Source organism: Myotis daubentonii, chromosome 3 (genome assembly GCF_963259705.1).
Source record: "Myotis daubentonii chromosome 3, mMyoDau2.1, whole genome shotgun sequence".
NCBI classification, from domain to species: domain Eukaryota; kingdom Metazoa; phylum Chordata; class Mammalia; order Chiroptera; family Vespertilionidae; genus Myotis; species Myotis daubentonii.
This window is the reverse complement of record NC_081842.1, coordinates 155,403,330-155,420,024: the sequence shown is the minus strand read 5'-3', so window position 1 is coordinate 155,420,024 and position 16,695 is coordinate 155,403,330. Positions and strand designations below refer to the sequence as shown.

The window sequence follows — 16,695 nt, the reverse complement described above, 5'->3', positions numbered from 1 at the left end:
AATATCCCTAAACCTGAAATTTAATTAATAAATAAGTGTTCTCTCATTTTCCCAATCAATTAAAAATCTTATTTGTTACACCAATGAATATACATGCTCACAGATTCCCACATGTCATTTATTTCTTTAAGTTAGAACTTAGAATTTGATGACTTCCATGTTAAAGAGAAACTGGGAATATATAAAAAGAAATTTGTAATTTGGAAACCATTTAATAAGTTAAATTCACAAAATCCTTTGAACTATAAATTTTCAGGTCATTTTTTCTTCTAACCACCTGGGAATTTACAAGTCACATAACAGTTCTCCCTATGCCTAATACCTTAAGGGCATGTTACACATAAAGTATGCAGTCACCTTGATATCTCCTAGACAAGTGAACTTAAATTTCTATCGCTTGTGATCACCATACTTTCTTTACCCCTCCAGGTTTCTCTCCCATTTTTTCCTCAGTTCTCCACAGTAATTTTCATATAATCTGTAGACCCTTTTTCAATATTTATGATATAATATAAATATTTTATAATACGGATTTTTTCTAATTTATCTTTTATATAATATTTCTAATTGAATATTGCTTACTTCCCTTACCTATTACAAACTCTGGTAAGACAGACTCTCTCTATCTGATTCATTATTGGAGATCTACTATACCTGCCTTGCAAACAGTTCTATAATTTCTGAATGAATGAATTTTCCCCACCAAAAATCTAATCATATGTAATAAATAAAATTTTATATATTTATCTCAGTCCTATAAAATTAAATACCATTTGTAAAGCATGATTAACCCTTTTTTAAAGATATAGAACAGCTTTGTCAGCCATATGATCTTTATTATTTCGGGGGCAATAAATCCACCATCTGTATTTTTGTACATATATAATCATCTCCAAGAAATGTGAAATAATTATTAATTCATAACTATGATAAGTAAAGAAAAATAAGTCTTTAAGATTATCCTGGAACTTTGTACATCATCTTAGTTTTTCTTTTATAGGAAATTAGGAGCTATTTGATAATTTATGTTTATTACAAACAGCAAACATAATGGCAAATGTCACAGCCAAGTCTGACAACTATCTACAACAATGAAATAATTATTGAATATCACTTTCATAATCTAGCAATACAATTAAAGTATTTTCTCATTAGAGTGCTTTACAAAACACACAAGTATTTTAAATTAGAACTTATTTATAAAATAGTTGTAATTTCATAATAGTTTTAAATGTTATAAATGTTTGTATTTAAGATACAAAAATCAGTACCTAAGATATTGAATGACAGTGTCTCCCAAACTTTTCCACCAAAATATTCCTAACAGCAGTTTAGAATTATGTGCTTCTCCTGAGATTTGGTGGAATATTTTAAAGAGGCCCCATCACACACACACACACACACACACAAATAGCTATGACTTCTCATGTTTTTATAATTATACTAGAGGCCCGGTGCACAAAAATTTGTGCATGGGCGGGGGTGGGGGGTGGGTCCCTCAGCCCGGCCTGTGCCCTCTCTCTGTCTGAGACCCCTTGGGGGATGACCACCTGCTGGCTGAGGCCTGTTCCCTGGGGGATTGGGCCTAAGATGGCAATCAGACTTCCCTCTGGCAGCCTGGCAGCACTCAGGGGATGTCCACTTGCCAGCGGGGAGCAGACCTAAGGTGCAGTCGGACATCCTTAGCACTGCTGAGGAGGCAGGAGAGGCTCCCACCACCACTGCTGTACTGGCAGCCATCAGCCTGGCTTGTGGCTGAGCAGAGCTCCCCGCTGTGGGAGCTCACTGACCACCAGAGGGCAGCTCCTGCATTGAGCGTCTGCCCCCTGGTGGTCAGTGTGTGTCATAGTGACCAATCATTCCCAGTCTTTCTGCTGTTAGGATCAGTTTGCATATTACCCTTTTGCTATATAGGATAGAGGCCTGGTGCACGGGTGGGGGCCGGCTGGTTTGCCCTGAATGGTGTCCCGGATCAGGGTGGGAGTCCCGCTTGGGTGCCTGGCCAGCCTGGGTGAGGGGCTGATAGCTGTTTTCAGGCTTCCCGCACCCCCTTCAGGGTGTCCCCACTGGGGTGCCTGGCCAGCCTGGATGAGGGGGTGAAGGCTGTTTTTAGGTAGGCCAAGCCTGCAACTGAAGCTCCCAGTCTCTCCTTTTTTTCTTTTTTTTTCTTTTATTCTGGGATTGATTTAACTTCTGTAATTGAAACTTTGTTGCAGCTCCTGCTCAGAGGCCAGCTGGCTGAAAGCAGATATCTGGGGTTTGTTTAGCTTCTATAATTGCAACATTGTTGCTTAGAGTGCAGCTTAGAGCTGGGCCACGGCAGGTGGGGAACCTTGGCTTCCTCCATCACTGGAGCAACCAAGCCTCATGTTCGCTTCAGCTGCCTCGCTGTCGGCCGCCATCTTTGTTGGCAGTTAATTTGGATATTGCCCTGATTAGCCAATGGGAAGCGTAGCGGATGTATGGTTAATTACCATGTTTGTCTATTATTAGATAGGACTAGAGGCTTGGTGCACTAAATTCATGCCCGGGGGGGGTGGGGGTGTCCCTCAACCCAGCCTGCACCCTCTTCAATCTGGGACTCTTTGAGGGATGTCTGACTGCCCATTTAGACCCGATCTGCCTAATGAACAAAATAAACGGGCAGTCGGACATCCCTCACATAATCCAGGACTGCTGACTCCCAACCGCTCACCTGCCTGCCTGATCGAAGCCTAACTGCTCCCCTGATGGCCTGGTCGCCCCCAACTGCCCTCCCTTGCTGGCCCAGTCACTCCTAACTGCTCTCCCCTGAAGGCCTGGTTCTCCCCAAGTGCTCTCCCTTGCCGGCCTGGGTTTCCCCCAACTGCCCTCCCCTGCCGGCCATCTTGTGGTGGCCATCTTTACCACATGGGGGTAGCCATCTTGTGTGTTAGAGTGATGGTCAATTTACATATTACTCTTTCATTAGCTGGAATTTATGAAAAATTTTAATTTTATTCCATAATATGGCTACGCTTATTTTAACATAAAACATAAATGACCAGAGTTAAATAGTCCCATCCCTAATCTTCAATAAAAATTTATACTCCTAAAACATATGCCATAGTTAGTCTGTGATTTTGGGTACTCTTGCCCAATGCTACCTGCCTTAAAGGGTATGTGTATCTCAATGTGAGAAGTAAACTATGGAGGAAACACTGCTACTGTAAAAATCACAATGCTTAAAGTATATATAATCAGAAAGTATGTGAAAAATGCCAAATAGGCTATTGTTACACAAAGGAAGAGTCACACTTATGTAGTATGATATCAAGGTTGCTCCTTACCCAAAGAAAACCTCTCTTTGCATTTAACAAAACCCCTGCTACCTATTACCTCAAATTTCTGATTCTATTAAAAGAAAATATTTCTGGGAAGAGTATAATTTAAAAACTTTAGAATATATATTTTAATATTGCCAAATATTTTATTGAGCATGTTGAGGATTTTTATAATAGAGATATGGTTGTTTAAATAAATTGGAAAATATTTCAAACATTCAAAAATATTTATATACTGGAGGCCTGGTGCACAAAATTCGTCCACTGGAGGGGGGTCCCTCAGCCTGGCCCACGCCCTCTTGCAGTCCAGGAGCCCCACGATCAATCGCCCCAAAAAGGTAGGCCCTGCCCACCCAGACAGGGCTCAGCGATGGATGGCGCCCACAGAGGGAGGCCCCACCCACCTGCCACAGTGCCACTGCAGGGTAGCCTGGGCCTCCCTCTTTGGGCTGATCACAGAGCCCCCCAATTGATCACCCTGTTGGCTGGTGGCCTGGGCCTCCCTCTGTGGGGCAACGGTGGGGCCCCCCGACCAATTGCACTGCATCCACCTTGGCTGGCCTGACTCCAGTAGGTGTCATAGCATGGTCATCTGGAAGGTCGTTCCACTGTTCAGCTGTTTAGTCGATTTACACTTTTATTATTATAGATTATTATAGATAATCTCTATATGTAGCACCTAGATTAAATGTTAATATGTTGCTATATTTGCTACTATTCTCTTTCTTCTTTATATTTATTTATTTATTTACTTATTTTTAATTAAATTTATTGGGGTAACATTGGTTAATAAGATTACATAGCTTTCAAGTGTACATTTCTATGATTCTTGAAGAAAAACTTAAATAGAATCATTGTATCAGTATTTATGAGCTACGACTGGTCTGTGGTTTTACTCTTATTGTACTATCTTTATCAAACTACAACATTAAAGTTTAATTGTTTTCTGTGGCATAGAAGTTTAAATACCTTTAGAATTATCTTTTTTGTTTTTCCTCAAAAGTTAGATAAAACCAAACTTATGTTGGCATTTTCATTGGTAGCTCTTCACTTTCCCAATTTAATGTTAATTGATTTATTCTAATTTTCAATTGCACCTTGATTTTAGAAACTTATATTTTTCTATGAATTAATAACTTTCTTCTAGGCTTTCAAATATATTACCCAGATTATCTTCATGTAATATTCCCTAATAATTCCTTTAGTTTTCTTATTTCTGTGGTCTCTATATAATTTTCCAGCACTGGATATTTTGCTATCTTTGTTCTTAAGCCAGTATAATTATATATTTTCTATATCATTAATTAATGTATGCATTTATATTCATTAATTAGCCTATTTTCTTTTGGTTTATTTTATTCCTTTTCTAATTTCTGAAGATGAGTACTTAATTATTTATTTATAGCATTGAAACTGTAAATTTTCTGAGTATTGCTTTAGATGTATACTAAAGATTTGGATAGGTAGTAGTTTCATTTTTGTTGTTTTTCTAGACACTATGTAACTTTTACTTGTATTTTCCCATTGGCCCAAATGATTTAATTAAAAATAAAAATTTCCGGTTAGAAGGGTTTTTTTTCCTAACTTAATAGCATTGTGATAATAGTATATAATCTGCACTTTCTGTTTCTGAAACAGCATAATAAATGGTGTTTGATAAGCACTTACAAAGGTATTTCAGGGTATAGAATTTAATATCAGTTAGGTGAACCTTACTGTTTATTGTTTATATCTTGTATATCTTTATTTACTTTTATACAATTAAAATCTGTCATGAACTAAGAGGTAAAGAAAGTACCTTACCACTTGCATATCTCTCCTTTTATTTCATGTGGTCATAGCTTTATGAATATTGATGAATATAGAATTTTGATGCATTTATTCATTGGGTATTGCACCTTTTGGAATTATAAAAGAATTTTGATGTGTGTTTTATAATATTTTTAGTGTAATTTCTACCTGATCTGGGAGTAAGACAAAGCCCCTTTTTCTCAACTTTCTTTTTGTTTGCATTTGTCTGATATATCTTTGCCTATACTTTTATTTTCACCTACTTTGAAACACTGTACTTTCAGTAAAGAGAAAGAGTTTGATTTATTTTTTGATCCAATCTAAAATTCTTAATTTGAATATCAAAATTAAGTCTATTTACATTTATTGATGTGATGATTTATTTAATGTCATTTTACTTTGTTTTCCCATTTTTTTTTTAAGTTTTTCACTGTGTGCTTGTTTCTTTTGCTTTGTTTTTGTAGGTAGTTCTTTTCAGACTTATAAAGTTTTGTATTTTTATTATAAGGGTTAACTTTAAAATGATAAATGTATACAATATCACTAACCCTCCTTATTTGGACAGATCTCTTCTTTCCTATGAACAATGTTTCCTTTTTCTCCCTTTCCCTCACCATCTACTATTAGTCAATAGAATTACCTTTTTTAGTATTTACCTTTTTACTATTAAATATTCTTATAGTATTTTTATTGTATTTGTGATGTTTGGATAATATTATTTAATTCCCAGCTTCTACATGTGAGCTAATCAGCAAACACAATCTCCTTCCTTTTTTCCCTCTTCTCCTGTGTTTTGGTGGTTGTACCATTCCTACACTGAGTTCACCTGGCATTTATATTCTGCTCTGTTTCCACAATTGCCTTCTGATAAATAGAGGCAGTCTTGGCAGTCATTTTCTTAGTCATTTCCTCTTTGCTGAAGGTTATCCTCTATTAGTTCCCTCAAGAAGAGGTTATGGGAACATTTCCTGGGTATTTGACGTTTTAGAATTGTTTGTTGGCAACGTCATACCTTAAGTTTCATTAGATTAAAAATTCTTTACTGATACTTTATCTCTTTGAATATCTTGTGGATATGAGTTGACATCCTCAGGTGTTGAATGTTAGAATAGAAAAGTTGGAAATCAGCTTCTTTTTTTTTCTCCTTTTAATTGACTTGATTTTTTAACAGCATGACCAAAAGAGCTGTTCTTAATCTTTGAAATACAGTGATTTTATTAGAATATGGCTTGATTTTTACCATTCTGGATAAAGGTTTCCTGGGACATAGTATGCCCATTTGTTGTACAGATTCAAGTTTTATTGTGTTTTGTTTTGGTTTTTACTTCATTAAAGTTTTCATGTATTATGTCTTTGAACATTTGTTCTATTTTATAGTTGTGGTTTTCTTCAAAAATTCCTCTTATGATTATGTTGAATCTCTAATGCTGTCTTCTATATCTATAATATTGCTATAATCTTTTAAAATATTTTCTTTATCTTCAGTCCCATTTTTTTGATTTTCTCATTTCTATCTTTACTTTGTTTCCTACAATGTAGAATCTCTTCGTGCTCCTTCCGATTTTATCTTGCTTTATAGAAAGTATTTTTTCCCTATAACTTCTTTTCTGTGTTCTACAAGCTTACAATTCATATCCTTTTAATGCCTTGCCATCTCTTCCTTTATCTGAGTTCTTATATTTTGCTTTATGATCTTCCTTCCTAAAGGTGATATTTTCATGTGCGCATTCTAATTTTTGCTGCTTTTACCTACATTATGCCTTGTTGTATCTTTCTATTTATTCTGTGCCAAATTCTTGTAGTTACTTAGTATTTCATAGCCCAGCAGGGATGCTGTGTTGAGAAGCCAAAGGGCCATGCCTTCCAAATCTCAAAGCCTAAAGGCTCCATTTCAGCGTTACCAGTTTCCTTCTCAAATGGCTCCTTGATACATCCCTACCCTCTTCTTTGAACCAAACCTAGTCCAGGGGGACTTCTACAGCCAGCCCTGCTCACAACTCCTAACTCTCCTTCCCCTGTACCTACTCCCATTGGAATACACTTCAGAAAAAATCCTTCGCCTCAGGACAGGTTTTCGCATTTCCTGAAACCTGTCACCCTTGGGCCATTTAGCTATTATCTGTGCTTCTTTCTTGTACTTGCTTCTGGGAGGCTTCTGCTTCCCCAGGTCCTCTGGCATCTGTTTTGTAGAAGGGCTAAAGGTTATATTCTTCAGGGTGTGCTCCTCGCCTTTAGGAAGTTTGGTTTTACTGGTGCCTTCTGCCACTGCACTATTCACTTTACTCAATATCATCTGCTTTTCTTAGCGTATTTTGGGAGTGTGCAGATTATCTCAGTCCCCTAGTTTTGCTGCAAATGGAGTTTTCAGGTTTATTATTTCATCCCCCTTGTTTCTTTTGTGTGATATCCATAACCAGAAGTGGGATTATAATAGCTCATGGTTTCAAGTTGATACTTGATTAAAAAAAAAAAAATCTGAGGCCCAGAGAGATTAAATAACTCCGTCAAGGTTACACAGCTGATAAATAGTGGAAATAGATTTGAGCCAAACCAGTCTGACTTCAAAGTCTACAATCTTGGCCCCACCATGCTGCCTCAGAGCTACTGTATTCTCCACACCACCTTACGTCTCCCTTGGCAAGCCTCATTAATCACAGCAGGGTTATCCGCCCCCCCGACCCCCACCCCCATCCACGGAAATCTCACCACGGGGAAGATTCTCTAAGTAGCCATCAGAGTTAGTACTGGAGGTAAAATTTAATTATTATTCTAGTTTTAAGTTTTCATATTTTGGCGTGAATATGTTTAGCAAATTCTTTGAGCGGATGTCGATAGAAAGGACAGCAGAGAGCAGAGAACTCTGAAGGATAAAAGGCGCAGATGAAAGGGGGTAGGGATAACAAGAGAGAGAGGAAAAAAGAAAGGCTTATATTCAAGGACAAACTCTTTAACATTAATTTAGGCCTGGCCATGAATATCACCAAATTGCAAATTTAATGTTAAAGTTAGATATTTACTTTAACCAATGAATATTGCAGGAAAATACTTAGCTGTCTATCATAATTTACTTGTTTCATGAGTGGCCCTAACCATGAAATCAATCCAGTTTGTGTCACTAAGGAAATCAGTTACCATTTAAACAAGGTTGATTATCAATGAGATACTTTATTCAGTGTTTTGCATTATTTTTAAAGAATAAGAATAATAGGAGCATTTATTAAATCCTTTCAATGTACCAAGCACAAGTCTCCGAACTTTACTGTATTAAGCCACACAATTCTCACAAAAACCCTAGGACAGAGGCATTATTGTTAACCCCATTGGATAGTTACGAAAATAAGTCACAGAGAATTTAAGCAATTTTTCCAAGGCCAGAATTTGAATGCAGGTGTTCTCCAGAGCCAATCTCAAGTGTCATAATTTTAGGAATGCACATTACTAACAGCAGAAATGATTGTATCTCCTTCACCTATTTGCTTCTTATACATAGAATGAATCGTGGTGTTACCAAGACAGTGCCTTGGCCTTTTTACTGTGAAATCCAAGCCTAATGACTTCATCCAAACCATGGTTTCAGTAACCACATATGCTGACTCACAAAACCTCCTTTCTGGGCTTGCATATTCAATTGCCTATTTAATTTATCCAGTGCAGATTAGATGTGCCACAAGCACTTCCAACTCAATATACATATTTCCCCCCCCCCAAATCTGTTGCTCTTAACTTTGGTGCCTCTCTCGGTGAAGAGCCCATGACCCCACCAGCTGCCAGAGTAATATGTTTACAGTGTAAATTATATCATGCCACTCTCCTGAACAAAATTCGCAATGGCTTCCTATTACACTAAACTACAACCCAAACTCCTCACATGGTATGTGAAACCTGCTATCAGTTCCCTTCTCACCTCTCTGATCTCATTTCCTTTCCTTTTATCCCACTTTATCTTACTTTGCTCCAGTCGTTACAGCTCAGTGGTTGAGATGAGTGTAGACCTATGAGCCAGGAGGTCAAGGTTCCGGGTCAGGGCACATGCTCAGGGTTTCGGGATTGATCCCTAGTGTGGGGCGTGCAGGAGGCAGCTGATCACTGATTCTTTCTCATCATTAATGTTTCTATCTCTCTCCCTCTCCATTCCTCTCTGAAATCAATAAAATATATATTGTTAAAAAATCTCTCTACTACTTTCCATCCTCTCACTCCCTGATTAAGAGATTATGACTTCATTCTAAAATAATTTTTTTACATGAAATTGTGTGTGTGCCCATGATATATTTTATGAGGCTGAGCAGGTTAGCACATTTAAGGAGTTATAACTTCTTAAATTAGCACTTACAGCTGTAAAGCCTTATTGCAAAACTGTCAAGTAATGTGAGTAAATCATTAGGGCTCCCATCTTTTAAAATTTTATTTATTTTATTTATTATTGACAATATTAAAGATGTGTCCTAATTAGCCCCCCTGCCTCCTGACTACAATTTTTCAAACCCTAATTTTCCACCCTTTCCTGTATGGCACCCAATCAATCCCACATGCTACATGTGTAGTAAAGAATTTAAACTTGCCCAAAGAACAGTCCTGTCTTGGCCCTCAGCTCCTGGGAAGTAATCTACAAGCCCTTGAATGTCTTGCCTGATAAATATCTTTGTTTACCTGGGGGCCTTGGGCCATTCCAGATAGTCTAACAATGTAATTTGTGCTGAAGGCTTTGGGTCATGTGGTATCAGTTCAACCTCCAGAGGGACTGGAGACTGAGATCAGCTGCATGACCAGTTGACCATGTCTCTAAGACAGAGCCTCAGCAAAGATGCTGGACAGGCACTGGCTGGGTGGCTCCGCTGATTGGAGCATCGTTCCACACACCAAAAGGTTGCGGGTTCATTGCTTGTATCGGAGGTAACCGTTAGCTATTTCTCTCACATTGATGCCTCTCTCTCTCTCTCTCTCTCTCTCTCTCTCTCTCTCTCTCTCTCTCTCCCCCCTCCCTCCTCTCTTGCTAAAAATTAATAAAAATATGTCATTGGGTGAGGATTAACAACAACAAAAAAAGACTCTGGACAAGAATTCTCAAGTGAGCTTCACCGGTTGGCAATACTCCATGCACACTGTCACATAGTTTTGCTGGGAAAGTTGGCACTGACCATGACTCCCTGGCTGAGGACAATGGGAAGCTCCACATGTGGGCCTTTCCCAGACCCTGTCCCAGGGGTTCCTCCCTTGGGCTGATTTTAATCTGTATCTTTTTATGTAATAAACCGTAACTACGAATATAACAAATTTCACTGAGTTCCACGAATCCTTCTAAAGAATTATTGAGCTTGAAGGTGGATTTGGGGACCCTCAAACTTGCATTTAGTATAAGAAATAATCATGGTCTTGGGGACTCGCTTTCTAATTTACACTAACCCTTATATATTTAACTTTTTAATGATATATCTTTTCACTCCATGGCATTCTTCACTCTTGATATTAATTTTCCTTGAATTTCTTACCATATCTGTGATTTTTAAATTTCGTTCTTTCATTAAGTATATCCCTTCATGCCAACTTTACTCATCTTATAAGACTCAGTTCAAGTGTTACCTCCTCTTAAAGCCTTCAATGTAATTTTTGTTTGTTGTTGTTTTGTTATACACTAATGACAAATACTTCCTCTTAGTGTGCAATTAAAATCAATCTTCTAAGCCCACGAGGCTAATGCAGAGATATAGGCCTTCCAACCTTGCTTGTCTTTCATTTGAAACTTGCATAGTTAGTAGCATTGATATATTATCACTAGTTAGAATTAAAGAAAGGGAAGTAGAGAGGGAGGTGAAAGGAGAGAAAGAAAGAAAATGGGGAGAGGAGGAAGTGAGCGAGGATGGGTACAAGAGAGAGAGGATAAAAGGAGAAATCAAGTCTCAGCATATAATAAAACTATGACTCATACTCAAGTATTTGTATTTGACTCTAAATCCAGTTGGAATATAATTGACTCTGTAGCAGAGTATAGCATATGGCTAAAGAAATAGATATAGGAGAACCAATGGTAACACTTGCTTTACAAGTACAGAAAACTAAAGAACCATTTACCTGTCAATAGCAACAATATTTTATTGCAAATAGGAGGAACAAGGAAAGTACTACGTTTACCCCTCAAGAATGTAAGGTTTTCTTATATTTCTTAGTAATTGATAGTTTAAAAGACTTTTTAAAAGTTATCCAATTTTAAATAAAATGTACAGAATAACACTTAGCAGAGTTTAATAAATTACAGTGTTAACTTATTATTAAATAACTAAATTAATATAATATAGCACTTAATATTAATTAATCCTCATTGTTGAAAATGTTCATATATCTGGGTCATTTAAGCCCCAAAGCTATATTCTTTCTAGCTTGTAGGAAAGAAAAAAAAGTAAAATGAATGTTTAAAATAAAATTACCATCATGGTAAACAATAAAGATTATACAGGCCTCAATATACTTTTCCTTTCCTTGAACATTTATTCAAATTCACTAAATTATTTAGATAATTGCCCCAAATCCACCTTCTATTGTTCTATGTAGTCAAATCCCAATAGTTGGTCATTGCCAGAATTAAGACTTCCTGGCTGCGAGCTCACTGAGTTAAGGAACTAACGAACGTTATTTAAAACCAACACTTTTATTTTTTCAGTATTATGAGTATATGGAGGGGAAAAGGGATCTGAAGTATTCTCTTTTTTTCTATTAAAATTTATTGTATGTTCATCATGTAACAGGCATGCACTGAACACTTTACATGTGTTATTTCATTTGATCCACACAGCAATCATATTTGAACAACTATTATCTTCATTTTAGAGTTGTTGACAATGAAGCTCAGAGTATTTTAGGTACTTTCTCAAGGTCACGTAGCTAGTAAGCATGTGACCCTAGACACAAACCCAGGATTCAGGCTGCAAAGCACCTGTGCTTTAGCACAGCTGTCACACTAGTTATGTAAAAAGTGGAAATTGTGACTTTAAATTATTCTTGAGAGCTTGTTTGGAGGTTCTAGTAGGGGAGCGCAGCTACTCGAATACCCTTGACCGAAGACAGGCCCTCTCCCCTGGGGGGAAGGTTGTCTCTTTCCACTGAGCATGCAGCTTTGAGAGGGACAGGGACACAAATGGATCAGTGAGGGAGGAGAGGGACACCCACCCAGCCAGCCAGATCAGCCAAATTAAATCTGGCGATCAATGGGGTGACAGATGTCGCAGCCAGATCACCCTAACATCCTTAAGTTATTCTTAATGTAAATAGCACATCTATTCTGGTTAAAGAGATAAAAGCAACCCTATTTATAAAATGAGAAATGAAGCTTTAACCTACATGCAAAATTTTTAATTAAGTGTCCATAATGGGTTTTGGCAGAAAATACTTGGAATAACTGCAGCTAGGATGAGCTGCTTCTCTGTTAACAATAAACACATTTTGAATTAATTTTCACAGGAAATACTCTTCGGGAGACGAGTATTCTACACATACGGATTTCTACACATGTGGTTTTCATACCTTGGGATCATGAACCTGAGAAAGCTGTGTGTGCTGAGAATGAGCTCCACATCTCGCCTGGTGTAAGTTATCATGTAGAGGCGCTGCCGCTATGCCAATCTCACGGGCAGCGAGCCCACCAACAGTGGCAGAGTGTTAAGGAAAGTAGACTGTATGTGATAAGAAAAGGGATCTATATCTGTCACATGCTCAGGAAACAGCTTTATAGAATTCATTTCTGTCTTGAAGTAAAATCATTGATTCATTAAAGTTATATCCAAAATGTGGTTATAAAGCAAATACAAAAATTATATTTATTAATAGTATAGTTAAAATGGTTTTCTTAGCTGTGTTAAAACTTGAAGAAGTAACTAAAAACATGGCAAATAACAGATGTTTATTGTTGCTCAGTCTTAAAATCTCACCAAAATGAGAACAAGGAAATGTGGTTTCAAAGTACATGGGCAAAGTAAATGGGTAGAAGAGACAACATCAGGTAAGAGATATCAACAAAGTTTTAAAAGATGAAAAGCAAATGAAGTAGTTACCATAGCTGAAAAAAACTGAACACTAGGACTTACTTACAGAGGCGGGTGTTAATGACAGGCAGGACAATTCACATAGAAAATTCCTGAAAAGGCTCAAGAATTGAAGGCACCAAATCACTGATATCAGAAGAGAGGCATTGGAGCTTCAAATGAGGGAAGGAGGGAGAGTTGAAAGTCTAAATAAGAAGCTTTGAGAACGTAACAGAAGACTTAAGTAGAAACATCGAAACAATCATGGCAGAATATAGAAGAGAAGCACCATAATGAGAATAAGGGGATTTGGGTAAAATCTACCTACTAAATGGTGAGACAGCCCTCTTTGAACCCCATAAGAATCTCTTTATATCACTTAACTTCAATAACAGTGGCAACCAGGATTATATTCTACAAGATATCGGAGGACTCTTCTCTAAGGAAACTGTATAGCCCTAGACATTTGTGGTCCAACAACATGATGGTCAGATCATCACCCTCTTTGTAAAATACAGCAGTTAACAAGCCTACCCATACAAACAGAGTTTCCAAGTATATTTCTAGTACCTTACTTTTAAATGATAACACAGGTACAACAGACATATAAAGAACATTTCCAACATAGAAGTTAAAATGTGTAAAAAACAAAGACAGTGCAGGAAGAAGAATAATACAAAAAAATTTATTCTCATATGCAGAGTATGCAGAGTAGATATTGCATTAAAGAAAAAAGAACAAGATGCTATTTTTTAAAAAAAAAAAGGGGGGGGGGGACAACTGAAGTGAGAACACTCTTAAAAATTGAAACACAGCAGAAATAAAAAAATTAAATGTTTGAAATAGTGATTCATGGAAATAATATATAGTAGAATAAAAAACAAAGATGGGAAAATAAGAGCTAAAAATAAGGAGCTCAATCCACAAGATCCAATATCTGACCAACAGAATTTGCAGAAAGCACAATTAAATATGTCAGAGAGAAAGAACTGACAAGAGAAAATTACAAGAACATTAAAGATGTTTCCACACTGAAAGGACCTACTGAGTGCCCAGCACAATAAACTGAAAAAGACCAGTACCAAGGTACATTATTGTAATTTCAAAATCTCAAGGACAAATAGATTATCTTAAGGGTTTAAAGAGGAAACTAGAAAGCTCACATACAAAGAATCAAGAATTCATATAATATTAGATTTCAATAGATGAAAAGCCAAAAGATAATAAAGTTTTTAAAATTCTGAGAGAAGAAAACTATATACAGCCTAAAATTATACACTCTACCAAACTACCCTCAAGCACATGGATGAAATAAACACATTCTCAGAAATGCAATGGTACAAAATGCACCACCTAAGTACACATTTTCAGGATGCTATCGGGTGTTATGCTCCACTCAAATAAGAAAACAGATGATGAAAAAGAAAAATCTGGTGGTGGGTGGGTGGATGGGAAGAGATCAGCCAAAGGACTTGCATACCTATAAGCATAATCCATAGACACAGACAATAGTGTGGCGAAGGCCTGGGGGGATGGGCAAGAGGGGTCAATGGGGAAAACAAGAGGATATATGTAATAATTTCAACAACAAAGATTCTTTTTATAAAAATCATAGTTCCAAGACACTGAATCGAACACAGATGAGAGAAATCAACTCTACAGGAAATGTACACTATCAATCCATAGTAGAACAGGAGAATTTTAGCTTCCAGATGAAATATCTCAAAGTAAAAAAAAAAAAAATTGACTAGAGTATTTGGTGTATGTTTTGGAAAGTATTTTTCAAAGAAATTTTAGAATTCTTTTTGAGTAGCTGATAAGTATTAATGATAGTGACACAAAACAAGCAAGAAATGCTGTGCAGGAAAGAAAATATGAATGTGCATGGCTCAGTGGTAAAAAAAAATACATGGCCATAGTAAGGTAAAATATAAATATTAATTTAACCAAAAACTTTGATAAAGCTATATTGAGAACAGAAAGAATATGGGGGAAAGGAGGCATATGATAGCATAAAAATGTTAAAACTTCACTATCATAAACAGGAAGTCAAAATAATATATAAGCATCCTATATAATAAAGAGGTAATATGCAAATTGACCATCACACCCTCGCACAAGATGGCAGCCCCCTTCTGGTTATAAGATGGCAACCACAAGATGGCTGGCAGGGGAGGGCAGTTAGGGCCAACCAGGCCTGCAGGGGAGGGCAGTTGGGGGCGACCATGCTGGCAGGGGAGGGCAGTTGGGGGCAACCAGGCTGGCAGGGGAGGGCAGTTGGGGGCAATCAGGCCAACAGGAGAGCAATTAGGTGTCGATCAGGCTGGCAGGGGAGTGATTAGGGGGTGATCAGGCAGGCAGGCAGGTGAGTGCTTGGGAGCCAGCAGTCCTGTATTGTGAGAAGGATGTCTGACTGCTGGTTTAGGCCTGATCCCACAGATTGGAGAGGGTGCAGGCTGGGCTGAGGGACACCCCTTCCCCTCGTGTACGAAATTTGTGCACCGGGCCTCTAGTATTATTAAGAACTATGGTGGTTAAAGCTAAGAGAAGATGCTAAAAGAGAGTTTGGGTAAAGGATTGAGGGAGTGGGTAAGATCAAGGTATACTATTTGTTGTTTTATGTTTTGTGGTAAAACTTGACTTTTAAAAATATACTTGTAGCCCTAGCCAGTTTGGCTCAGTGGATAGAGCGTCAGCCCACAGACCCAAGGGTCCTGAGTCCAATTCTGGTCAAGGGCACGTACCTCTGTTGCAGACTCCATCCCTGGAATGCAGCCAATCTATCTGTCTCTCTCACATCAATATTCCTCTCTCTATCTACTTCCACTCTCTCTAAAAATCATTGGAAAAATATCCTTGGGTAAGGATTAACAATAAAAATAAAAACATACTTGTATTACTTTGACCTTTTTTAAGTTTTGAAAATGGTCATAAGTATAGATATATTTATTTCTGAGAAGTCTAATTTGGGATTGTCATTAGCTCAAATAGCTATATTCAGCAGTATTAAATTAAGGTTTCAAGTAATATTTGTGATATTTGTAAAACCACAACTTCTCTGCAAATGTTTTTCTAATCTCCTGATTAAATGTTACATTTTTGTTTGATGCCAACTTAACAAAAAAAATCTATTTTAGGAAAAAAATACTTCTATGTTTCTGATAGCATATTACTATTTTCATTTCTTTTTTATGCTCAAAAGTATCCAATTTTCTAAAGTCAAAGAAGTTTTTAAAAGTTTTTCTTTTTGTTAAGAACTCACAATAAAAGTTTACGGTTATAAAAAAAAACACTAATAATTATGATTTTCACCCTGAAATAAAAGAGTACACTTTGTATTCCACAAATAAAATCTTAAGGTTGAAAGATATCTTTCATTTACTCTATTCACAAATATTCACCTTTACTAGTACTTATATCTTTCTTTGCCTGGATTTTTAATATTTTAATTATGATACATTTTGTAAATTATTAAACTCATAACATCAGATGATGGCGATTGTGCTACCAGGGGCTATGTAATGGAATTTTGTTGTTGTTGACAGACGGACATAGATTCCTGTCTTAGCTGTCTGAGCCTGGGCAAGACC

At 37.1% G+C, this 16,695-nt stretch overlaps 1 protein-coding gene across 1 annotated transcript in view; it reads right to left on the bottom strand.

The window, feature by feature from the left end:
* The window catches only part of COL24A1 (collagen type XXIV alpha 1 chain), a 314,245-nt gene that overhangs the window by 282,177 nt on the left and 15,373 nt on the right, over positions 1 to 16,695 (bottom strand). The window lies entirely within an intron of this gene.